This window comes from Sciurus vulgaris (assembly GCF_902686455.1).
Source record: "Sciurus vulgaris genome assembly, chromosome: 8".
NCBI classification, from domain to species: Eukaryota; Metazoa; Chordata; class Mammalia; order Rodentia; family Sciuridae; genus Sciurus; species Sciurus vulgaris.
In genome coordinates, this window is record NC_136468.1 from 124,337,121 (window position 1) to 124,364,820 (window position 27,700).

The following is a 27,700-nucleotide window of genomic DNA, read 5'->3' on the forward strand; positions in this document are numbered from 1 at the left end:
GAAATTTCTCAGCAGCTTTGTCCCCCTTTTCCCTTTCATGTGCGACCCCTCCCGATGTGTGGTTTCTGCCTTTATAAACCTACAAGATTTTCTGCTAGGGACTCGACTCCTCGAGTTGGGTCCCAGCGCGCTGGAATAAACACCTCTTGCTGTTTGCATCAAGTGATGCCTCCTGCGGTTGATTGGGGTTGCCGTGGATCCATGGGACAGAGTTGGGGTTTCCTTTTTGGGGGCCTTACATTTGGGGGCTCATCCGGGATAAGACGGCTCCCCCTCATCTGCGGAGTCGACCTTGGAGGTAAGAAGGGGTACCCCGAAGTTGTCTGTCTTTGTCTTGTGTTTTGTTAGTTGGTCTGGTTCTGTGAGCGCGCTTTCAGTTTCGGTAGCAACCATTAGGTGACTCGTGAGAGTGGCCGAACAGTGGTCGGTAGACATGCCTGGGGGACCACAGGTTGCAGCCCTGGGGGACGCCCTAAGGGTGGAGGGGAGCCAGGGACGCCTGGTAGTCTCCATCAGTAAGGGCGCTGATGGGGTTCAATTGGTGGATCAGAGATTGGCGCCGGCCTGTATCTGGTTCTGTTGTGTGTTTGTGGCGGAGGTGGAGGAAGGGTTGGAACAACTGAGGGGTTCTCGGCCCGGGCTACTCTCGGGTGGACCCCAAAGGTTCCTTCTCTGGACTCCCCCTCCCGACAGCCCTGAAGGGTAACTTAGCAAAGTAGCTTCAGTCTCAAAAGTAATGAAAAAATAAGGTCTCATAATTTTCTGTCCTGATGAGATGGCTAAAATGCCTTAGACACAAACCTGTCCTGATGAGATGGCTAAAATGCCTTAGACACAAAGTTTCTGTTAAAACCTGTTAGATCCTTCCAGATCTCAGTCCAGGCTTGCATTGAAATATAAATAAAAGAAGCCTAAAGGCTCAGTAGAAGACCAGTCTCAAACTCAGGGAAAGAAAAGGTAAAAAGAGTCTTTAAAACTCCAGCAAAGTAAAATTTATGGTACTTTAACGGCCGTATGATTTTTTCCAGGACTCTTGGTTTTTTTTAATTATATGTTTTTTTGAGCTCATGATTTTTTGATCAGTTCTATTTTTTATTCAACTAGAGTTTTTGAACATCTGTTACATTGCAATGGAGATTCACCTATAAAGTTACAAGGCCTTGATTTTGTGTTATTTGTATGTTGTGCTGTCTGATGTCATGTTTTGTCTGTATCAAAACTGAGCACTCCTAAAATTAAGATTAAAAAATGGATCCAGATACTTTTAATTCACGTGATTTAAAAAGGTTCAAATTGGGTAAACTAATAAAAGCAAAATGTCTTTGAAAATAACTCACAAGTCTCTAGGTGGTCAAGCTAATAAAATATTGATGTTAATAAAGTGTCTTAATATCAATTGTTTCTAGGACTTTTCTTCAACAGGAAAGAGACAGCAAATACTGTACAGGACACTTGTCTGATATCTTGGTTTTTACAGAATAAGTGAATTAGAGTTAACATGTATGGGATTACTCTAATGTGTTTGTAGAGACATATGATTAATTTACAAAGTTAAAATGCTAATTGTTAAATAACATCGAGTACTTTTAACTCCTTAAATTCCATGGGGTATCATACTTAAACGTTATTGGTGTTTTCATAGGTTGGTAAATAAAAGGGTTTAAACTTGCTTTGTGCCATCACTAAACTAAAAACAAGGTTACTAAGAGTTATGTCCTAACAAGTGCAATTCTATATACAAAGGGTCCCAAAAGTTTCAACTGTTTCAATTAGAGTACTATAAACAACAGAATATTTAATCTTATTAAAATAGAGTAATTTATCTAAATTCAGAAATTTCATAGGAGTTGTTTCAGAATGTAAACAAAAAGGTGTCGACAGAAAGGAAAAAAGAAAATAAAAGGTTCTGGGTATGGAAATATATTTAGTAAAAGGAAAAAGGAAATGTTTCTGGGTAAGAAAGTGCTTGTGTGATGAAATACATGAGGGTCTAAGTAAGTGCTAAGAAAGTCTGTGTAAGTAAAGGGCAAGTTTCAACAAGTTTGTGTGTAACTAAGTTGGTTATATGTATGTGAGACAGCTAAAACTATTTAAGGTTTTTCCTAAGGTGAAATACTAATGTTCTGATATAACCAAAGTTTAATCTATATGGTAAAATGACATGGTAAAATGACAAGGATTTGAAACACTAATTTACTCTTAACTTTGTGTCTATTAAGTTTTTTCTTTGGAACAATTAGTCTTAAAAATTGGGGTGTATACAATTATGGTTAAACAACTGTTATAGAGTATTGTACTATGTTACAGAGTCTACATTTTTCTTTAAAAACTAAATTTGGTAAGATAAAAGTGTCAAGGTAATTGTGAAATGGTCACTAGTTGTATATTAAATGTGTTCATATTTTTCAGGACCACAAGTTTTTAAAGCAGGGAATTTATCAAGCTCTGCTATTCTCCAGATTAAACTTGTCTGTAATGGTAATCTTAAACTTATAAAGAGTAAATTTTATTGGGGATTTATTTCTATCATTTAATGTTCTATTATAGGACCTGCTATCAATAGGGTATGTGTAAAATTTGTTACTTTTTACGCTGAGATAAAGAATTTCAAATGTAAATGTATTTCTAAACATTAGAGTTTGATTTGTTTAAAGGTTAATATTGTGAAACATGAAAGAAACATGAAAATATTTTGCCACTTAAGCACACAAAAGGAAAGTTAAAAGCTCTCTCAGCCTTTCTTTGATTCATGTTTTAGATACTGTTAAATTGTGTTAATTATAAAGTTTATATAGACTCAGGAAACAGTATATGTAAACTACTTAATGATATTGAAGGAAGAAGAAAAGATCAACATCAGAATTAGAACACTTAAGATCTGTAAAGAGCCCTGCCTTACCTGAGATAAGGCTCTGCCTCCCACCTTACTGCATGTTAACAGTGACTCCAAAATAAGTCAGACTTCAGCTTATTTAAAGTTATAGTCAAAAGATTGGTTTTTGTTGTAAAAGTACTGTGATCTCAAATAGGGAATAGAATGCAATTCTCAATCAAAATTCAAAATAGCTATTATACAAGCTGAATATATTTTTACTCTTGCTAATTTCATTTTGTAAAACTGTTACCTGTTAATGTTTTGCAGAAGTAGCTGCTCCAAGAACACACAACCTAGGTAACTTGTGATAATAAGCCATCACCTATAGAATAGATAGTGGTAACTTCCAGTAGTAATGCAGACTCCAGTTAGATAAAAGGGTAAATAACTGTAAAGTTATAGACATTGAAGTTAAAGCCCAGTACTCTTACTTTATGACTGGTGAGACTGGCTTGCTGGATAATTAAGATCAAACTTAGAGATTGGAGTTAAATACAGAGGTCAAGAAAAGTCCATATTTGGGTCTTGCCCTCAAAGTTAGCCTGAAACCAGGGAATAAGAGGACTTCTCTAAGGAGCGTTGCAACTCTGAGTCACACAACCTCCTGATCAAGGAGATTGTTGAGACTAGAGGATGAAAAATCACTCAGTGCATCTGCTGCAGAGGAGGGTCATGGAAAAAGGGAGACATCCCTTGATGCTTCCAAAGGAAGTCACCTCATCAAGAGACCCTGCCTAACCAAAGTCACTGGTGGAACTAGGAGCCGCTCTTAAGTTCTGTACGAGTGACCCCTGTGGGAACTCAGCTGACTCTTTAACAAGACAGGAACCAGGTCAATTTGACCAGCTTGATCTTAGATATCCAGCAAAACAGTTAAGACCAAAATATAGCCATTCGTGGGCATTTAAAGGAAATAATAGTTAAATGTAACTTAAGATGTACACTTGTATTAGCCCACTAGAATAAAGACTGGAAGCTACAAATGAAAGAAAGATTCTTCAGCAAATGTGCCTGATAACTATCTAGAGAAACTGCCAGAGTCAGAAGTTTTTAGTCAGTTTAAGGCCTGCAGACCTTCCTAAGCTACACAGGTAGACTTAATCTATGTTTGCTAGTATGCTTATCTATTCCTAAGTAACAGAAGAATAGAGATCTCTAGTAAACACAGGTTATACCAATAAAGGGATATTTTACAAAATCAGATGACATTAAGTAGCTTAACTATATTTTCTGGGGACATCTATGACATTAAGAGTTAAATGTTGTGTTTACATTTCTGATAACCTAGACAATGTTAAAGTCCCCAAATAAAGGCCTTGTCCTCTCCAGCCTTTGCTAGGCCTAGTTATGGGAACAATTTCTCAGTTCTTTCACCTCCTGGTGAGAGATTAACTTCTGTCATTTTCGTGATACTCAGTGGCATGTTTCAGATGTTGCAACATTTACTTTGTCCTAATCTCATTTCAGTACTCATGTCTTTTTGTTCTTCTATCATACAAGCACCCACCCCCAGATGACTTTACAACCTGCTCTTCCCAAACCAGGCTTCTTCCTGGGACCCCTCGATTGACCCGAGTTTTTAAAAAGAAGGAATTCCAAACTGCTTGCCCCTCGCTGCCCCCATTCAGCTTCGAAGCAGCCAGAACGAACGACGCCCCTTTTCATTTCCTTAACAAGCAGTTATGGGTTCCTAAAGCTAAAGGGGGGAATGAAGCCAGAATTGGGAATAGGTAGTTAGTGTAGAAATAGGGGATCGGGTCAAATCGAGGAAATGAAGCCATGAGGTCATGTGCCTCTGCAAGTTGGAGACTGCCCCTGGAAGAATAGAATGTCAAGGATTTCCGGAGGCCATTGATTACCAAATTTACCTGCCTTTATCAAGGACTGTTTATCAAGGACTGCAAACAAGGGGCTGCTAATTGGTGGCCCGCCCCCTCGGCTCTTGCCTGCCTGAAAAGTCGATGGCATTGGCCGCCTGGATTCACGCTTTGCATGTCAAACCTGCACCACCACCAGACCCAACGTGGAAAGTGGAAAAATTGGACAACCCCCTTAAGCTCCACATCCACTGTGTTCCTGCTCCTGTTGACGCACCTCCCGCCGATAAGTAGATAAGTAGTCCCAACCCTCATGCCCCCCAACGACTAACATGGCAAGTCCTCTCCCAGACTGGAGATATAATATAGAGCACGACCAGGGAGAAACCCCTTTGGGCTTGGTGGCCGTCCCTAACCCCAGACATCTGCGCCTTAGTAGCTGGGTTAGATAATTGGGATATCCCTACCCTGACTTCTGAGGAGGCCCACAGACGTTGGCCAACATCACCCAGGCCTTTCGGGGGAACAGAATACCGCCTAGTTGAAGGGTACAACCCAGGATGTAACTACCCACGCTCCCGTGACAATCTAAAACAGACCCCTTTCTATGTCTGCCCCCGGGATGGGAGGTCACGGAATATGGCAAGGACATGCGGAGGTATAGACCATTATTATTGCTCCGCATGGGGGAATGAAACTACTGGCAACACTTATTGGTGCCCCACCTCCTCCTGGGATGTGATAACTGTACAGCAAAATCTTACGGCAGCCAAATGTAACAACCAAGGGTGGTGTAACCCTCTGAACGTCTCCTTCACGGAGTCACCTTCATCAGGCAGAGAGTAAGTGCTGTACAGGTACTAATGCTCAGGCAACAATACCAGTCCCTCCGCCAAGGAAATAGCTTCGGAGAAGAGTATATAGAGACAGAAGTTCCATGATTAGAACTTACCAGAAAAGAAAATGGGGAAATGAAAGAATGGACATTTTTTTAAGCTGTCTGTTTTATCTCAACTCCCTAAGGTCTCCCTCCCAGTAATGGGAACAAAGCCCTTAAAGCTGTTCCAGGAAATAGCCCCAAACAGAGAGTAAAAGAGTAATTTGAGCCTGATAGCCAGATAGTGCTCAAACAGTAGGATTACCAGAAACTATTGACCAGAATCTACACCCTGTGGTAAAACATTGTGAAGCATGTTGTATGTTATCAGCAAACCCAGACCCCCTTTGAAATTTCCTGGCACCTTTGTTCCCCATTTTTCCTTTTTTCCCCCCCCTTTTTCCCCTTTCATGTGTGACCCCTCCCGATGTGTGGTTTCTGCCTTTATAAACCTACAAGATTTTCTGCTAGGGACTCGACTCCTGGACTCCTGCGTGAGTCACAAGTCGGGTCCCAGCGCGCTGGAATAAACACCTCTTGCGGTTTGCATCAAGTGACGCCTCCTGCAGTTGATTGGGGTTGCTGTGGATCCATGGGACAGAGTTGGGGTTTCCTTTTTGGGGGCCTTATACTGCCACAGCCTCTAAATAAATGAGATTATAGGAATGTATCACCATACCCTGCTGGTCAAGGCAGATTTTTTTTTCTTTTTTAACTCTTTTGCAAAATATATTTTTTTAGTTGTAGACGGACAAAATACCTTTATTTATTTTTATGTGGTGCTAAGGATCGAACCCAGTGCCTCACATGTGTGAGGCAAGCGCCCTATCACTAACCTACAATTCCAGTCCTATCACTGCAGTTTTGACAAAGGTACAAAGGCAACTCACTGATAACCTTTCAACAAACGATGCTGGCACAACTGGAACACATGCACACAAACACTACCTTCTGCTTTCTCTCTCTACATATAAAGAACCCCAATCAGGGAAATTCAAGTTAAAACCACAAAATATCACTGCATACCCATTAAGATGGCTGAACCAGGCCATTTGCCTGCCCCTTGCCTGTCCATCACCTGCCTTACACCTATCCATCCTCACCGCATGAGGTTCACCTCTCCATCTTCCGACAACAGTCAGCAAACAGATCACCAACTGCCAGAGCAGCACCAGCTGCCTGCTGTTGCCTGGAAGCTCACTGTCACAGTACCTGCAGGTTTGATTACACGTGGCTACCGCCATTTTTGAGACAACAGCCAGGCCCCATAGAACCCCTGGCCAGACTGACTGAGCCCCATCTCCAGGATCCCTCAGCCCGACTGACCACTCCCTGCCTCCGGAGCCCTCACATCGACTGACTGCTCCCTGCTGCCAGGACTCCCAGACCAACCGACTGCTCCCTATCACTGGGACCCCAGACCAACTGATCGCACCCAGCCTCCAGGATCCCGCAACCATACCAAACACACCTGACCTTCAGGACCCCTGCCTGACCAACCGCACCCCGCCTCCAGGACCTCCAGTCGACCACGCCCACACCCCAAGCTGCAGCTCCCCACTTGCCAACACATTTGGAATCCAGGACGGCCACTTGGATAATCCTGGAAGCCATAGCTCCGATCTTTAGGTGTAGCAAGACCCATCCTGAGACACCTGCTGGAGGCTTGAAGCTCACTGTCAGGTACCTCTCATGCATCAGGCTACTGAACACTGGGAGGTTTCATTACCATATGACTGTTATAGTGCAGATTTTCTTTTTTCTCCTTATTGAACAATTTTAAGTTTTTATTTCTTTACTTTCTTGCTCTCTTTTCCTTTTGTTTACCTGTTCCTTCAGTCTCTTTCTCCCTTTTTGCATGCTAACATCCAATTTCTTTTGATTACATGCTCACCCTTTCTATTATCTAGAACTTCTGTATATTCTTTTCTTATCCCATTAACAGCTACATCCTACATCCCTCATCATCTTCTTTGTCCTCCATTAGAAACTGCAGACCTTATTGCAAATCTGTTTTATACTGAAGATGATATTTGAACTCATTCTGTTTATTATGACAACATTGTTAATATCCTCATAGGGAATACTTGGTGTAGGATCGCACAGTGTCTGAATTGGGCACTGCTAATATTGATCTCCCCTTAAAGAAAAGATTTTGGAAAACTATAGGGCCACCATAAGCCAATAGGGGGGAATCTGCAATACCCCAGATCTGCACTGCTAGAGAGGGAGATACATGAATGACATGAAAAAACAAGGGAAGAAAATGATCCAAACAAATCTAGATTCTATATTAACAGAATCCAATGACAGTATGGTAGAAGAAATGTCAGAAAAGGACTTCAGATTATACATGAATTTTTTTTTTTTTTTTTTTTTTTTTTTTGTGCTGGGGATTGAACCCAGGGCCTGATGCTTGCAAGGCAAGCACTCTACCAACTGAGTTATATCCCCAGCCCTATAAATGATTAAGATGATTTGCAAAGCAAAGGATGACATAAGAGAGCAAATAAACAGTTGAAAAAGCAACTGCAGGAAGCAAAAGATCATTTCAACAAGGAGATAGAGATTCTAAAAAAACAAACAAACAAACAAACAAATGGAAATCCTTGAAATGAAGGAAGCAATAAACCAAATAAAAAACTCAATGGAAAGCATCACCAAAAGGCTAGACCACTTGGAAGACAAAACCTCAGACAATGAAGACAAAATATTTAATCTTGAAAATAAAGTTGCCCAACAGACAGGATGGTAAGAAATCATGAACAGAATCTCCAAGAACTATGGGACATCATGAAAAGACCAAATTTAAGAATTATCAGGATTGAGGAAGGCACAGAGATACAAACCAAAGGAATGAACAACAATTCAATGAAATAATATCAGAAAATTTCCCAAACCTGAAGAATGAAATGGAAAATCAAATACAAGAGGCTTACAGAACACCAAATGCACAAAATCACAACAGATCCACACCAAGGCACATTATAATCAAAATGCCTAACATTCAAAAAGAAAGATAGGATTTTTGAAGGCTGTGAGAGAAAAGCATCAGATTACAAATAGGGGGAGACCAATACGGATAGCAACCGACTTCTCAACCTAGACTCTAAAAGCTAGAAGGGCCTGGAACAACATATTTCTAGCTCTGAAAGAACATGGTTGCCAACCAAGAATCCTATACCCAGCAAAACTAACCTTCAGAGTTGAAGATGAAATAAAATCCTTCCATGATGAACAAAAGTTAAAAGAATTTACAAATAGAAAGCCTGCACTACAGAATGTTCTCAACAAAATATTCCATGAGGAGGAAATGAAAAACAATGGAGGTCAGCAGAGGGAGGAACTACCTTAGAGAAAAATCCACTCAAAGGAGAAACCAAGCCAACTTAAAAACCAAAAATAAGCCCAAATGACTGGGAATACAAATCATATCTCAATAATAACCCTGAATGTCAATGGCCTAAACTCATCAATCAAAAGACATAGACTGGCAGAATGGATTAAAAAGAAAGACCCAACAATAGGCTGCCTGCAAGAGACTCATCTCATAGAAAAAGACATCCACAGACTAAAGGTGAAAGGATGGGAAAAAACCTACCATGCACACGGACTCAGTAAAAAAGTGGGGGTTTCTATCCTTATATCAGAGAAAGTGGACTTCAAGCCAAAGTTAGTCAGAAGGGATAAAGAAGGACATTTCATACTGCTTAAGGGAACCATAAATCAGGAAGACATAACAATAGTAAATATTTATGCCCCAAACAATGGTGCATCCCTTTACATCAAACAAATCCTTCTTAATTTCAGGAATCAAATAGACCACAACACAATAATTCTGGGTGACTTTAACACACCACTGTCACCACTAGATAGATCTTCCAAACAAAAACCAACCAAAGAAACCATAGAACTCAATAACACAATCAATAACCTAGACTTAATAGACATATATAGAATATTCCATCATCCATCAAAGAGCAAATTCACTTTCTTCTCAGCAGCATATGGAACCTTCTCAAAAATAGACCGTATGTTATGCCACAAAGCAGCCCTTAGGAAATGCAAAAAAACAGAGATACTGCCTTGTGTTCTATCAGATCATAATGGACTGAGAATAGAAATCAATGACAGCTCCAGCAGGCGTCTCAGGATGGGATTTGCCCCACCCGAAAATCGGAGCTACGGCTTCCAGGATTATCCAAGATGGCTGCTCTGGCTTCCAAATGTGTTGGCAAATTGGGAGCTGCAGCTCAGGGGTGGACGTGGTCAGCTGGAGGTCCTGGAGACAGGATGCAGTTGGTCCGGCAGTGGTCCTGGAGATGGCAGCCGTGATCCTAGGGCTTCCTGAGCCCTATGGGGCGTCCCTGCAGGAAGACATCTGTCCTGACCATTCTGGGCCCCATGTAAAGCTGACACCCAGGTAAGGACTCCGCTGGGGACCTTCTGCTGAGCTGGGGGGTCTGAGGCCAAGTCCCGCACCTGGAGTCAGAATTGTACCAAACTGTAGGACCCCTGCTCTCATCAGAGAGTTGGTTGACATGCCAGAAAGGAAATTGAAAAGAAGTCTGAGGAGCTTCCAGACTACTTATGACAGCAGCCACCAACCTGAAAATAAGTCACACCGCCAGGTAGCAGCCATGCGGGGCCAGTGCTTCCTGGACACCCCGACCCCAGCCCCTAAGGATGATCCTTAGTCCTGAGGCGCATCTGACCACTCCCACACCTGAGCCCCTGCCGGCTTTCCAGATGGTTCCAGGCACCTCACTGAGGATGCAGGATACTCCCACCATGGACATGACCGAAGACCGTGCACCTGACAGAAGGAGGCTGAGACCCTGTGGGAGGATACGGGGAGTGTGAGTGTCTGAAGTCAGAGGCAGCCAGGGAAGAGCGTGGGACATCATGGAGCCACATCCTGAGGCCTCCCCAGTGGCCCCACTTCACCTCTCCCTCAGTAGTCAAGTCCCGTCCTGGCTGCTATGGGGACAGTAAATGTCCCCAAAAGTCCATTGTGAAATCATGGTCCGCAGGTGGCACCACTGGGAGGTGGTGGAACCTTTGCTCCATCATGTGACACTCCTTGCCATGAGCCCCGGAGAGCCCCTGAGCAATAGGTCCACTGGATCCTGGACTATAATCTTCAAAACCATAAGCTCAAATAGACCTTTTCTCTTTATAAGTTACTTGTCTCAGGTATTTCATTATAGTGAGGGGAAGCTAACAAACAGAACTTGCAAAATGAGGTGCACCTTCCTGGGGCCTGGATGGAATCATGAGACCAATGGCCTGTGTTCTGTGGACAGCTTCTCAGGACCTTTCTTAGGAGACTCTTGCCATGCCTTTGGTTTCCTTTTCCTCCTCACGCTGCCCACATGAAGGTGCCATGTCAGACGTGAGGGCAGAGTCCACACCCTGAGGAGGGCAGAGCCTGGTGCTGGAGGCCTTCATAGATGGAGCAGCCTTCCAGTCCTCCTGAGCTGCTCTCCTTTGCTTTCTCTTTGAGAGAACGACACGCTTTGCCTTTTGAAACCACTTGCTTTGTGTCATTGTGTCCAGTCCGATCCCTCCTCCTCCACATTCTGAAGTGCTTCGGTTCTGTTCGTGCTGATACTGGAGGCATAGCTTCCCATCCGTTCCCTGACTGCACTGTGTAAGCCCATGTTAGCTTGTCTCCTGCTGAAGAGCTTTAGGGGATTCACAAACCCGCTGTCCAGTCTGCAGCACTGTTTTTAATGTTCTGAGAAACTGTTGAAAGTCCTGCTTTGCCAAGGCTCGGGAGGTCTTTGACGCTGTGTGAGTGGCATTGTTATCTTTGATTGGCTCTTCCCTCTGCAGGAGGAATGCATGCCCAGGCCCGTTGCTGTGGAGCTTGGCCAGGTCTGATGTGCCCCACAAGCTCGCAGCTCAGCCTGCCTTGGGGACGTGTGGGGCGTGAGGCCTTTAAGAGGTCTGTAGGCACGCGGTGCCTTTCTGCCACTGGTGATTAACGCCATCCTCTCAGGAGTGAGTTCCCTACCATGGGAGTGAGGCCTTATAAGACTCGAGCTTGACCCCTTTTGCTCCCTCCCCGGCCCCGCGACGTCATCCGCCATATTCTGAAGTAGCAGGAAGGCCCACCCCCAGCGAGCTCCCGAGACTTTCTGGCCTCCGGAGTCACAGCAGACAACTTCCTGCTCATGACAAATCACAGCCTGTGGCTTCCTGTCACAGTAGCAATTCATGGACCAGGCGTGCACCACTGACCACCAGGACCCTGACTCCCTGACGTGGCTTGGGCAAGAGCCTTCCCCTGGCCAGTGACCTGCAAGTGGGTAGGATGGAGCCCTCTAGGCCACCACGTGGGTCACCATTGCTTTTCCTCCCCATCCCAAGACCAGAGGCTCCCAGCCCCAGTGTAAGTGAAGACAAACTTCTGTGGTTGGAAGTCACAGACCTGTGGGGGACACAGGCTGGCACAGCCTGCCTGGTGGGAGCTCTACAGCTCAGTTAGCATACCAGGTGGAAGGAACACGGGAATAGCCAACTCTGATGGGTCCAGCCTGGAGCTACGCAGCGCCATGTGGCTGAGTCAGTGGCCGGTGGACCCCCACCGGACGGGAGCTGAGAGTTTGTTAAAAATTAACCACCTCCGAAATGTTTACTGGAGTTTCCAGTTCTAGCACAATCTTGGAGACAATCTACATGCCCTTCGTGGTCAAGAAAATTGTGGTAAATATGCATTATTACTATGATTTAGCCTTTAAAATTATGATTATAAAGCTTATACAACATTGGAAAATATTTATAATAAAGGTAAATGAAGAATACAAATTTTGTTTGTAAACCATCTAAAAATAAGTATATATATATATATATATATATATATATATATATGAACAAATACTGGAAAAGACCATGGCAATATTAAAAAAAAACACCTAAAAAAAAAAAAAAAAAAAAAAAAAAAAAAGAAATCAATGACAAAATAAAAACCAGAAATTACTCCAACACCTGGAGACTAAATAATATGCTATTGAATGAAACATGGATAAGAGAAAACATCAGGTAGGAGATAAAAAAATTCTTAGAGGTAAATGAGAACGACAATACAACATATCAAAATCTCTGGGACGAGCTGGGGAGATAGCTCAGTTGGTAAAGTGCTTACCTTATAAGCATAGAGCCCTGGGTTCGATTTCCAGCACCACCAAAAAAAAAAAAAAAAAAAAACTCTAGGACATTGTGAAAGCAGTACTAAGAGGAAAATTCATTGCATGGAGCACATTCAAAAAAAGAATAAAAAGTCAACAACTAAACAACCTAAAATTATAGCTCAAAGCCCTAGAAAAAGAAAAATGGAATAATAGCAAAAGTAGTAAAAGAGGGGAAATAATTAAAAGCAGAACTGAAATCAATGAAATTCAAACAAAAGTAACAATTTAAAAAATTGACAAAACAAAAAGTTGGTTCTTTGAGAAAGTAAACAAAATAGACAAACCCTTAGCCACACTAACATAAAGGAGAGAGAAAACTCAAATTACTAAAATTGGTGATGAAAAAGGAAATATCACGACAGACACCACTGAGATACAGAACATAATGAGAAGCTACTTTGAAAATCTGTATTCCAACAAAATAGAAAATACCGAAGACATTGACAAATTTCTAGAGTCATATGCTTCTCCCAGACTGAACCAGGAGGACATACACAATTTAAACAGATCAATATCAAGCAATGAAATACAAGAAGCCATCAAAAGCCTACCATCCAAGAAAAGCCCAGGATCAGACAGATTCTTAGCCGAGTTCTACAAGACCTTCAAAGAAGGACTCACTTCAATACTTCTCAAAGTATTCCAGGAAATAGAAAAGGAGGGAATCCTACCAAACTCATTCTATGAAGCTAATATCACCCACATACCCAAACCAGGAAAAGACACATCAAGGAAAGAAAATTTTAGACCAATATCCTTGATGAATATAGATGCAAAGAGCCTTAACAAAATACTGGCAAACCGTTATCCAAAAACATATTAAGAAAATTGTGCACCACGATCAAGTGGGGTTCATCCCTGGAATGCAAGGATGGTTTAACATCCGTAAATCAATAAACGTAATCCATCATGTCAACAGACTTAAGGATAAGAATCATGTGGTTATTTCAATTGACACAGAAAAAGCGTTCAACAAAATACAACACCCCTTCATGCTCAAAACACTAGAAAAAGTAGGATAGCAGGAACTTACCTGGACATTGTAAAGGCAATTTATGCTAAGCCCATGGCCAACATCATTCTTAATGGAGAAAAACTGAAACCATTCCCTTTAAAAACGGAAACAAGACACGGATGTCCTCTTTCACCACTTCTATTCAACATCGTTCTTGAAATACTAGCCAGAGCAATTAGACAGACCAAATAAATTAAAGGAATACAAATAGGAAAAGGGGAACTTAAGCTGTCACTATTTGCTGATGACATGATTCTATATTTAGAGGATGCAAAAAACTCCTCCTCCAGAAAACTTCTAGACTTCATCAATGAATTCAGCAATGTAGCAGGCTATAAAATCAACACGCGTAAATCTAAAGCATTTTTATACATAAGCGATGAAACAGCTGAAAGGGAAATGAGGAAAACAACTCCATTTGCAATAGCCTCAAAAAAAATAAATACTTGGGAATCAATCTAACCAAAGAGGTAAAAGATCTCTACAATGAAAACTACAAAACATTGAAGAAAGAAACTGAGGAAGACCTTAGAAGATGGAAAGACCTCCCATGTTCTTGGATAGGCAGAATTAATGTTGTCAAAATGGCCATACTACCACAAGTGCTATACAGATTCAATGCAATTCCAATTAAAATCCCAATGGTGTACCTTACAGAAATAGAGCAAGCAATCATGAAATTCATCTGGATGAATAAGAAACCCAGAATTGGGGTGGGGATATAGCTCAGTTGGTAGAGTGCTGGTCTCACAAGCACAAGGCCCTGGGTTCAATCCCCAGCACCGTTTAAAAAAAAAAAAAAAAAAAAAGAAACCCAGAATAGCTAAAGCAATCTTAGCAGGAAGAGTGAAGCAGGGGGTATCGCAATACTAGAACTTCTACTATATTACAAAGCAATAGTAACAAAAATGGCATTGGATTGGTACCAAAGTAGACAGGTAGATCAATGGTACAGAATAGTGGACACAGACACAAACCCAAATAAATACAATTTTCTCATACTAGACCAAAGGTGCCAAAAATATGCAATGGAGAAAAGATAGCCTCTTCAACAAATGGTGCTGGGAAAACTAGAAATCCATATGCAGCAGAATGAAACTAAACCCCTATCTCTCACCCTACACAAAACTCAACTCAAAATGGATCAAGGACCTCGGAATCAGACCAGAGACCCTGCATCTTACAGAAGAAAAAGTAGGTCCAAATCTTCAACATGTCGGCTTAGGATCAGACTTCCTCAACAGGACTCCCACAGCACAAGAAATTAAAGCAAGAATCAATAACTGGGATAGATTCAAACTAAAAAGTTTTCTCTTAGCAAAGGAAACTATCAGCAATGTGAAGAGAGAACCTACAGAATGGGAGAAAATCTTTGCCACTCATACTTCAGATAGAGCACTAATTTCCAGAATATATAAAGAACTCAAAAAACTCTATATCAAGAATACAAATAATCCAATCAACAAATGGGCTAAGGATATGAACAGACACTTCATAGAAGATCTACAAGCAATCAACAGACATATGAAAAAAATGTTCAACATCTCTAGTAATAAAAGAAATGCAAATCAAAACTACCCTAAGATTCCATCTCATCCCAATTAGAATGGCGAATACCAAGAATACAAGCAACAACTGGTGTTGGAGAGGATGTGGGGAAAAAGGTACACTCATACATTGCTGGTGGGGCTGCATATTAGTGCAGCCACTCTGGAAAGCAGTGTGGAGATTCCTCAGAAAGCTTAGGATGGAACCACCATTTGACCCATCTATTCCACTCCTTGGCCTATACCCAAAGGACTTAAAATCAGCATACTACAGATACACAGCCACATCAATGTTCATAGCTGCTCAATTCACAATAGCCAGACTGTGGAACCAACCTAGATGTCCTTCCATTGATGAATGGATAAAGAAACTGTGGTGTATACAAATACAATGGAATATTACTCAGCTATAAAGAATAATAAAATTATGGCAAATGGATGAAATTGGAGAATATCATGCTAAGTGAGATAAGCCAATCTCAAAAAACCAAAGGATGAATGATCTTGCTGATAAGCGGATGATGACACATAATGGGGGTGGGAGGAGGGCAAGAATGGAGGAAGGAGGGACTGTATAGAGGGAAAAGAAGGGTGGGAGAGGTGGGGCGAAGGAAAAAATAACGGAATGAATCAAACATCATTACCCTATGTAAATGTATGATTACACAAATGGTATGTCTTTACTTCATGTAGAAACAGAAACAATATGTATCCCATTTGTTTACAATAAAAATAAATTTTAAAAAACCACATATAACATGACATAATGTTTGTATGTGCATTCATGAGTTTGTGTGTATGTGTGTATACATATATTTTAGTTGGTTTGTAAGAGTCAGGTACAGTAATGGGGGGTGGGAGGAGGGCAAGAATGGAGGAAGAAGGGACTGTATAGATGGAAAAGAGGGGTGGGTGTGGGGGGGAGGAAAAAACAGAATGACTCAAACACCATTACCCTATGTAAATGTATGATTACATAGATGGTATGCCTTTACTTCATGTACAGAGAAACATGTATCCCATTTGTTCATGATTTAAAAAAAAGAAAGATAAGCAGGATGGAGAGGTTGAAATTGAAAAGACAAAAGAAACAGAGGGAAAAAGAATCGAGAATAATGAAGTTAACTATTGAAACTGCATAATATCTGAGCATAAATTTTAGGTTGCTGAGGGTCCAAATTCCAGCTTCACCTTATAAGCTCTTAGAATCTGTGTGATCTTAGGCAAGTCACCTACACGTCCAAGTTCTGTCTCTTCATCTGTAAAATAAGATTAATATGAGTACCCATTTCCTATAAAAATGGCATCACAACTCTTTGCAATTAAAAATAGAAACATGAAACAGCATTTAGCTAGAATTTTATGACATCATTTTTGTATGCTCTAATCACCTTTAGGATTACCTTCTATTTTTGTAATATGCTTAACATTTATTTATATGAAATTTTCCTTTTAAAATATCTGTTTCTGGGGCTGGGACTTAGTGGTAGAGTGCTTGCCTAGCATGTGTGAGGCACTGTGTTTGATTCTCAGCTCCACATATAAATAAATGAATAAAATACAGGTGTATCAACATCTAAAAAAATATTTTAAAAATCTTTTTCTGATATTTTACTTTTATGAATGTTTCTTAAGAGGTAATATATCCACATGGCTTAAAATCCACAAGGTCCATAAAAAAGAAAAGAGGTAGGTTATTAACAATAAGCCTCCCAAGCTTCTGGAAATGAACACAAGCATTTATGCCTTTGATCACAATGACAGGGTGATGAGATCACAAGGGGAAGACACTAACTAAGTTGAACTGGTTACCCGGGTCCAAAGAGTTGTAAAAGCATCAGTGTCCACCAAAGATGCTGGTGGAATCACTAAAGGTTCTTGACCCCTTGAAAGGTGGCCCTTCTCAGGCAAGTGGGGCGGCTCTTAGCTTACTGACCATACAGTGCTTTCTTGGTTTTGTAATCATGGTGCAGATGAAGCACATACTCAAAATAGCAGTCCTGAGCCTCTCTTTTTATTGATGTTAAATGATCATTTACTCATTATAATATACATAATATACATTCATACTATAGAAAGGAAATAATGGAAAATATATTTTAAGCAGGGCAGGTGTTATTCAATGGTAGAACTCTTACAGAGTATCCATGAGGCTCTAGGTTCACTCACCAGCACCACAAAAATATTATAAAATTAAACAAATCAAGCAAATAACAATGTAGGCTAGTGAAAGACGGCATATTTAAAGTATAAAATCTACTCTAAAAGTGATTTTTAATTTTTTTTTTTTTTTTTCAGTGCTGGGGATTGAACCCAGGGCCTCATGCTTGCAAGGCAAGCACTCTACCAACTGACCTATATCCTCAACCTGAGATTTTTAAATTTATGCAGGAAAACAAAACCTATTTGAAAATGAGATGTTTCCTTACCTATCAGTGTGATGAAATTAAGCCTGTTATAACACTGAGATTACAATATCATTCTCAATGCTATTAATTAAGAGTAGTTTCAAATCAACAGTTTTGAATTTAACTCTGTAACAAACACAGAGATAATTAATTCAAGTACCTCCTGAACCAATACTCGAGTATATGCCAACAGAGTATATAAAGACAAAAAGAATTGAAAAAAATCTTAACACTCTTGGGGTACTTTGGAAACTACTAAATGTGCACTGTATGATTAAGCAAATGAGTAAATTTATTGTTGTTGGTAGCCAAGGTTCTTACTTTGGAAAAAGGAGATAAAAATATGAAACAGGGGCTCACTCTCTGCAATCACCATGGCAGCTGGAACCCTGTACACATATCCCCAAAACTGGAGGGCTTTCAAGGACCTCACCACTACTCAGTACAGTGGAGTTCAGGTCCAAGTGCTCTCCGTACTACCCCATTTCCACTTTGGCCCCACCTATACACACCTGAATTTCTCCACAAATTTCCTGCTGCCAAGGTTCCAGTATTTGAGGGTGACAATGGATTCTGTGTTGAGAGCAATGCTATCACCTATTATGTGAGCAATGAGGAGCTGTGGGAAAGTATTCCAGAGGCAGACAGCAGTGGGTGAGCTTTGCTGATAGCACACAGTGCCTCCAGTCAGTACCTGGGTGTTCGTTACGCTGAGCATCATCCACCACAACAAACAGGCCACTGGGAATGTAAAGGAAGATTAGAGGCAAATTTTGGGGCTGCTGGATGGTCACTTGAAGAAAAGGACTTTTCTGGTGGGTGAATGAGTGACACTGGCTGACATAACAGTTGTCTGCACCCTGTTGTGGCTCTATAAACAGATCTTCTTTCCACCAGGCCTTTCCCAATACCAACTGCATTAACCAGCCCCAGTTCTGAGCTGTCACTGTGTGAGAAGATGGCTGAGTTTGATGATAAGAGTCGCAGAAAGCCAGCCCTTTTAAAAAGGACACCCCGTGGAAAGAGAAGGATTGATGAGAAGAAAAGCAGAAGCACCGGGCTGAGCGGAAAGAGGAGAAAAATGCAGCTACCCCAGTCCCAGAGGGGGAAGATGGATGAATATGAGCAGGCACTGGCTGCTGAGTCCAAGGTCAAGGACCCCTTTGCTCACCTGCCTAAGAGTACCTTTGTTTTGGATGAATTTAAATGCAAATACTCTAATGGGGATACACTCTCTGTGGCACTGCCTATTTTGGGGAGCACTTTGATAAGGATGGCTGGTCCTTGTGGTGTGCTGAGTACCACTTTCCTGAAGAGCTCAGCCAGTCCTTCATGAGTTGCAACATCATCAGTGATTGGACAAGTTGAGGAAAAACCACTTTGCCAGTGTCATCCTCTTTGGAACCAACAACAGCAGCTCCATTTCTGGAGTTTGGGTCTTCCAATGCCAGGAGTTTGCCCTTCTGCTGAGTCCAGACTTGCAGGTGAACCCCAAGTCATATACATGGCAGAAACTGGATCCTGAGACCCAGATGCTTGTTCGCTGGATCAAGAGTACTTTTCCTGGAAGGGGGCCTTCCAGCACATGGGCAAAGCATTCAATCAGAGAAAGATCTTCAAGTGAACATGTCTTGCCATCACCTAGCTGCCTGCACCTGCCCTTCAGGGAGATGGGGGTCATTAAAGGAAACTGAACATGTGTACATTGAACATAAAAAGCAAGCAATATCCTGTAAGACTGCATTGGAATAAAATAAACAGTATGAACTTAATACACACAGGTATAGAGACCACACATGCATGTTTACATATGCTCACAGTTAGGCATCCCTCCTCATTATAGACTGGAAGGAACATTCTCACAGAACCCAAGACACTAAATAATATCTTCCACAAAAAGAACCAAGACTCTGGAAAAATAGCTGGTCAGTGGTATATGCCTGAAATCCTGGTGACTGGGGTAGGCCGAGGTAGGAGGATCACAAGTTCAAGGCCAGTCTTAGCAACTTAATAAGACCCTCAGCAATTTAGTAAAGCCCTGTCTCAAAGTAAAAAAATAAAAAAGGACTGGGGATGTGACTCAGGTAAAGTGTCCCTGGGTTCAATTCCCAGTACCAAAAAATAAAATAACAACAAAAAAGATACAAGGAAGAGTACAAAATAATAAGCCCAGTAATAAGGAATGCTCAAATGGATGGGAATGTATCAGAAGAATATAGAAGCTAGTCTGAAGGGGCTAATGCTTGCCAAAATAATTATAAGCCTCAAAAAGAATAATCACAGTAAGAGGTTATGATATGAGGGAAAAAAAGGATCCATGAGTCCATATTAATTCTAAAAGATGAAAAGGAAGGGAAAGCTCTATTTTATAGAACACCAATAAAAATAGGAAGAATGATAAGAAACTCATGATTTAGCAACCATCACAATGATAACTAATTTAGACAAGAATCAACAATGAATGCTTAAAACCACTAGGCAAAGCTATATGTATCACCTAACCAAATAGTCGAAATTAACATTCCTGGAACAGCCTGACAGCAGGTGCCTCCTGAGGGGATGCACTAAGGGTGGCTCAACGTCCTGAGGCATTGTTTCTGCCAAAACTGCACGGACTGAATATTATCACAGGGAAAAATATCTGGTAAGCCCAAAATGAGGAAAATTCTGTATGATGACTGTACTCTTTTTCAAGTTCATGCCAGGAAAGACAAAGAAAGTCAGAGAGCTGCTCTGGAATTTAGAAGATGCATTTGACAATTAAATACAGCATATGATCCCAAGGTGGAAACAGAAGAGGTACTAAATGGAACAACTGACAAATAAGGATATAAATAGTATTATATCCCTATAAACTGCCTAAATTTGGTAACTATAGTGTAGTTATAGGAGAATGAACTTATGTAAACTGAGGAACCCAAGATGAATTGTCAACAAGTCTACAATTCAGTTTCAAGTAGTACTGCAAAAAAGAAAGTGTGTATACACATATATACAAAGTACACATGCAAATGTGTGGTGAGTCAAGGGTTAACAACTAGTAATTTGAAACTTATATGCAGGAGGATGAATGTAAGCATTCATTCTATTATGCCTGCAATTTTTCTATAGGTTTAAAATGTTTCCAAAATAAAAGAATCTTTAAAAAGAATGAGGTAAATGTATATGTACTGATCTACAGAAATTTCCAAAATACACTGTTAAAAGTACAATTTCATTTATGTAAAAAGTTTATGTGTAAATGTTTGTAAGTGTAGAAGAAAATCATCATTTTTTCCCAGACTGTCCAGATGAGATTATCTATAACCTTGGGCTTACTCTGTGCCCATGGTGTACCATACCAATCTGTATTAGACCCCAACACACAAATAGGGTTGGGGGGGGGGGGGCTCAAAGTCTTATCCCACTACCAGGATGGCCAACAAACCCAATGTCAGTCAGTAGTACAAACAAGCTGTTTGCATCAATAGACCAATTTCAATGGAAGGGTAGGGCTCAGATCTGCTGACCACCTGCACTGACCCTTGGGGGACTGGGATTCTGTTGTAGCTCTGTCCATTGCCCAGTCCCAGCATGCCCCAAGCAATCCCCTCCACAGCTATTAACTTAGTGAGTCAGCATACCTGTCAAGGACCTGCCCTCAGCCCTGTCCTGTCCAACAGGAAGCAGCCCACAGCTAAGGGAAATGGACAACGAGCTGACCAAACTAATGGCTATCTGCCAAAGATAGCAGAAGTCAGCCTACAGAGAAGGGCCAAAAGGAGGTAGGGGCAGAAGCACACACTAAGAACTGAATCAACACAGAGAAAAAGGAAGGCGGAGGAGGGAGAGAAGGCCAAGAGTAGGCAAGTACAGTCCTCGCATCCAGCCAGCTCTCAACCAGTCTGTAGCATGCACTCCCTGGGGAAAGGCCAAATGAGGCCTCACACAAGGGTAGGCCTGTTACCAACTCCAATTGCTGGGCAAGCCTGGGGAGCTCCCGCCACCCCAGGTTAAATGGTTGGTAAACTTCAGGGAGGATTAATGTTGGCCAGAAGCCCTCAACTCTGATACCTCTCAACCCAGTTAACATCTGAGGAACAACCTCCCCCAGCATGAGGCCCAGACCAGCTGGCTCTGTCCCCACCAGCCCCCACTCCCATCCCATTTCCCACCATCCTCCAAAGGCATTCCTGCAGGACAGCCTCAAGGCCCTTGTCCTACTCAAACCCCCGTCAGGGCAGATGCAAGGCCAACTAGCTAAAGGAGCTATTACTCTTTATGTCAAAATATAAATAGCCATTTGTATATTTGTTCAATAATGATTTCTGAGTGCCCACTCTGCTTGATCAGGTCCAAGGGATACAGCGAGAATGTGACAAAGAGCAAAATGTGTTATTATATAACAGCTGTATATAGAGCTGGCCCTGTACAAAGCGGTCGTTTTGGAAGCTCTCAGCAAGTCACACGTACTCCTCTAATACCACTAAGACTCTGCAGCACTCATCTTGTGGCAGACACAAATGTAAAACCACTGTACTTTGCTACCTCCTAAAGGGAGCCCTAACTTGGGAGTCATGTCTGTATTCACGTACATGATAGTGCACACAGATTCAGGGTGTTACCCAGACTCCCAGAGGTCCATCTGTGAAAAACACTAACAATTTGCCCATATGAAGCATTTGCTTTCTATCAACTTTTTGGAACTTTATACTTATCCATTTTAACCCTCACAACATCTCCATGAAGCCCTATTATGATATTCATGTTTCAGGTAAGGCACAGAGAAGTCACAGAGGGAAAAGCAGAGCAGACTCAGCCCCAGGCAGTGTGGCTTTAGGATTTATGCTACAGTTCACTGCACTCCAAACACAGGTCCATGAGCCATTCACCTTCAGCCTGGATTTGCACTGCCAAGGCCCACTATGTCCACACTGACAGGACATTCAATCCAGCTTGAAATGGCAGGACAAGATGTGCCAGATGTCATTAAACCTCCCAGGACAACTGAAATACATCAAGCCAGAAACAAAATAATAACCATACCCCATCACTCTGCTCAGCAAACTCTGGACACCAAACCAGACTCTGACCTGCTCTGCAGACTGCTATGGAAACTAATGGTCACCAAATCCTCAGCACAGACATGTATGATGAAGAAATGACCTATCACCACACCAAGGAAGACTTTCAATCTGTCACAGGCTCTCTACTGGGTTCCAAATGTTACCACTGACATATTTCACTGACAGTCAAAACACAACTAAAGTTTTCCTGGAGCCAAACACCATGGAGGCAAAGGGACTCTCTGATGGTCAATGGTTCTGGTACAGCAGGGGAAGATGCCATCACAACACCAAGGTCACTGCCATCACAACACCAAGAGGACACACATGTAGCCACATAATCTGCCACGACTGCTAAGAGGACATATACACAGTTAGATCTCCTCCCACCACTGCTGAGGACATACTCATTCAGCAGTTCAGGAAGTACCCAGGAGAGGAAATGACAAGGTCCTGGGAAGTAGAACAGGGAAGGGTAGGAAAGGCACAGTCTAACAACAGCACAGATATTCAACAGCACATATTCACTCCTAAGACCAGAACTACCTACTGAAATAATAATCCTAACATGGGCTGCAGTTATAGCTCAGTGGTAGAGCACCTGCCTAGTGTGGTATGAGGCACTGATTTTGATCCTCAGCACTACATAAAAATAAATAAATAAACAGCTGGGTATGGTGGCACACACCTATAACCCCAGCAGTCTGGGAGGCTGAGGCAGGAGGATTGTGAGTTCAAAGCTGACCTCAGCAACTTAGAGACACCCTAAGAAACTTAATGAGACCCTGTCTCAAAATAAAAAATTAAAAGGGTTGGGGATGTGGTTCAGTGATTAAGCATCCCTGAGTTCAACCCCTTATATAAATAAATACATTACGGTATTGTGTCCATCTACAAAATAAATAAATAAATAAATAAATAAATAAATAAATGAATGAATAAAAACTCTTAACACGCACACCTATTCACTTCCATTAGGGTCAGCTTAAGTTTTAACCACGGGACTTCTTACGGCCTTGAGAAATGACCATGATGCAGTGCTTAGCACAGAGCAGGTGTTAGTGAGGGCAATGGCATACGGCTAAATAGGAGCCACCTCCTGTCCCTGTAGTAGCTGACATGTTCAGGGGTAAAGGGCCAAGATATATTCAACTTACTCTCACTGCCATTCAGGACAAACACTATGTGTTTCAGTGCATATCTATGTACACACACAAGGGCCCACACTCAGGCACATGCATGGGGTTAGGGATAAGGCAAATAAAGTAAAATGCTAATAGGTTAAGTCTGAACAAAGGATATGCAGTGGGGTTTAGGTTTTTGTTTTGCACTTATTTTATTCTTGCAACTTCTCCTTAAATTTGAAGTTATTTCCAAATAAACAGTACCACCCTCTTTTTTTGTGGTGTTGGGGATTGAACCCAGGGCCTTGAACTTGTGAGGCAAATACTCTACCAACTGAGTTATATCCCCAGGCCAAGGTTTCCCTTTTTTAAAAATACAATTTATTAGCCAGTGAAGCTAAAAAGTGTGTTATACCACTTTTCAACCAAAAGAATAAAACTGTTAACCCCAAAGTCAAATGTACCAGCAGGACAAATTCTACAAAGTGTCACAGGATAGTGGGCTATAGAGGAAAGCACTCAAAACTCAAAAGGCATTCAAGCAAAGCTTCTCAACTTTCTAGCTACTTCTGAGCTTTGGCTCCTTCCACTTTTAGGGAAAATATTCCCTCTTAAAATTCACCAATCCATGTAACTTCACATGAAAGTAAACTCTGGACATCAGCGGTAAAAAAAAAAAAAAAAAAAAAAAAACCCTGAACTAAAAGTCTGAGCTTAAATCCCAGCTATTCTGTTCACCAGCTATGGGACCTTAAGCAAGTCACTTGCCTTTCCCAACTAGCTTTGCCAGCAATATAACGAAGACAGCTGCTAGTTGTGCTACCTCATCACGAGGCCTGTTTTGGCACAAGCCTTTTTACATAAGACCAGAAGTGGACAGGCAAGGATAGACCAGGGTTCTTGTACTGTGACCTTGCTTAGAAGGCAAGTTTTCTCAGCTAGGTATAGTAGAATCACCCTGGAGAATGTGGCTGAACCCACATCTCTGATTTCGTTGCCCAAGTAAAGACAGAACAAGTTTTAAGATGAGCAATTGATGTTGTGTTTCCTGCACAAGTGGGAAAAAGACCAATGCGACAGTATCAGTTGTCAATATCAAGAACACCCATCTTGCTATCATAGTTATTTCAGCAAAGGTCCCTGATCCTTCTTTCTCCTGAAAGGACATAACACACACCAGTGGTCACTATGGTCAATTACAGAAAGCATGGGGGGCATGGGTAGGGGAGATGGAGGGATTCCATCCCTCAAACCAAAACATTCAGATGGAAAAAGGTTCAGTACATAGAGAATCCCCAGGACTTATGAGGGACAGAGGCAGTCGAGAACTCCACAGCTCAGGTTAAGAAAACTGTTCAAAACATGTGAGGTTCTCTTGAGACTAGAGCAGAACATTCACAGCTGGAGCAAACAGGGACCCAGCCAAGGGTACATAATGAGGAGATAAGTAGACTGCTAGGATTAAAATCTCATTTCAGTCACTTAGTTTTATAAGCACTGTTTAGTTTCTCTGTCTGTAAAATGGGGCTAATAACAGTCTATAAGGGACCATCTAAGAGTTAATCAATACATAAGTTAATATTTAGGACAGTGCCTGACATGTAACACATCTTCAATCAACCAAGATTAGATGTATATTTAAAAAGAAACTTTGGAGGAGAAGTCAGGTTACATACATAGTGCTCTAAGTCTGTCGAAGTTTCCAAGGCAGATTCAGCAGAGCAGCAGAAAAAAATGGAAGATAAAGTGAAATCCACAGAAAGCTGAATAAACAAAATTAAAAGGTATCCACCTCAACCTGCTCTAAAAGCCTGAAGGTCCCAATCTCTTAAGGGATTACAAACAATTGCAACAAGGGGGAAAATATTTTGATTCTGGGGATTACAACATGGCTAAAGCAAAGTTGAACAAGCAACTTTCCAACCTACTGCAACCCCAGTGGGGATGGAGGTCACCAATGACCACATTCATACTCCACAGGAGCTAGCAAGCTGGCTGGCTGATTAAAAGAACTGAACTGCAGCTGGGTGCAGTGGTACACACTCCTGTAATCCCAGCAGCTCGGGAGGCTGAGGTAGGAGGATCAGGAGTTCAAAGCCAGCCTCAGCAAAAGCAAGGTACTAAGCAACTCAGTGAGACCCTGCTCTAAATTTGGTTCAGTGGTCAAGTGCCCCTGAGTTCAATCCCCAGTACCTCCCCCCATCTCCCAAAACAGAACTGAACTGCATACATTTTCTAATTTCCATTATTTCTCCTTAATATGCACATTTCTTACCCATATTTTATTTACTTTCATTTGCTAAGTCAGTTGAGACAGCTTTGCAGGTAGCAATAGTGTGCGCTGCTATTTTAAGGAATAATGTGTAGAGGTTTTGATTAATTGAACAGTGCATTTATGAAAAGAACATCTTAGAGCAAATAATCTACTTGAAAATATTTGTACATATTATCTAACTCCTAGTATAAAATTTATTCCAATAAGTTTTACAATTTTAATGTTTTGGCTTTCCTTACTTCATCTTAATTATAGTTCTGAATGTTACTTTTATTTAATATAACCTCTGTTGTATTGATTTCTTCTTTCCTTTTGGATTTTATAAAACAAATTTAATACAAGTTGGAAGAAAGGTCAGATAATTCAAACACAAATAGATGGAGCTCCGAAAGATTTGTAAAACTGTTCTTAAACTCAAATGGCCTTAACCCTATTTTAGCTTTAACAATAGAATTTTTCTTGAGCAACATTTGCCCATATTCCAGGGTAACTTGTGTGACTTCAGTGCTTAATACCTGCAGTTGAGTCTAGTAATCTCATTTAACTCTGTAGTGTTGAACACCTTTCATTTTTGAAGATGTGAATGAAGTATGCATAAGCACTGACTGAATTCACTTTTGTAAATTTTTGTAACTATGGTAGTTTTGCACAACCTTTAAGAAGAAAAAAAAAAAAAAGAAAGAAAAGCTGGGCACAGTGGTGCATGCTATAAACCTAGTGGCTTAGGAGGCAGCGAGTTCAAAGTCAGCCTCAGCAACTTAGTGAGGCCCTAAGCACCTCAGTGAGACCCTGTCTCTAAAAATACAAAAAAGGACTGGGGATGTGGCCCAGTAGTTAAGTGTCCCTGAGTTCAATCCCCAGTACTACCCCCTCCACAAAAAAAAAAAAAAAAAAAAAGAAAGAAAGAAAGAAAGAAAGACAAAGAAAAAGTAAAAGAAACTTTGGTGAAAAATACTGTAAGCACATGCTGTCTCCTCACCACTCTGTGAAAGGCTCTGAGAGAGCCCCAAGTGGCTTGACCCTATCCTCACGGACAACACTGAGCAGAAGTCAGAGGATACCGTCTCTACCTGCCTCCCTCCCAAGACACAGATTCTAGCTGGTGCCCTCCTCACACCCAAGTATGATTCAAAGCCAGGCAAAAAAAGAAAGCAGACCAAGACCAGAGAAACCCCTTCCTCTCACAAACACCAAATAGGCAGGGCAAACTCCTGCCTGGCATTCTCAGGAAGGACACTGAGTGAATGTGTGAAGAGGTACATTGAGCACACAAAGAAAATATTTGGCCTAGAGTGAGAATGTCCTGGTTGCCCAAAAAAAAATCAGTGGCCAGATGGATCCCTCAGGTTTTGCAGGGCAACTCAAGACACCAACAGGGGCTGCTGTAAAGTTCTGACATGGAGGGACATGGAATTAAAAGGATAACTTTGCTCCCTCTACTGGAGCCTCCCCACTCCATGTCCCACTTGGACCCCAGAATGAGCTCCCCACAGTCCTCCCCTACTTCATAAGTACAAAAAA

At 41.5% G+C, this 27,700-nt stretch overlaps 1 protein-coding gene and 1 pseudogene across 2 annotated transcripts in view; one reads left to right on the forward strand and one right to left on the reverse strand.

Annotated features, from left to right (window-relative positions):
- DGCR2 (DiGeorge syndrome critical region gene 2) overlaps positions 1–27,700 on the reverse strand; it is a 112,066-nt gene that overhangs the window by 81,995 nt on the left and 2,371 nt on the right. The window lies entirely within an intron of this gene.
- Positions 17,934–26,049, forward strand: LOC306668526 (elongation factor 1-gamma-like; annotated as a pseudogene). The gene has a single exon. The product of its transcript is annotated as an elongation factor 1-gamma-like (transcript).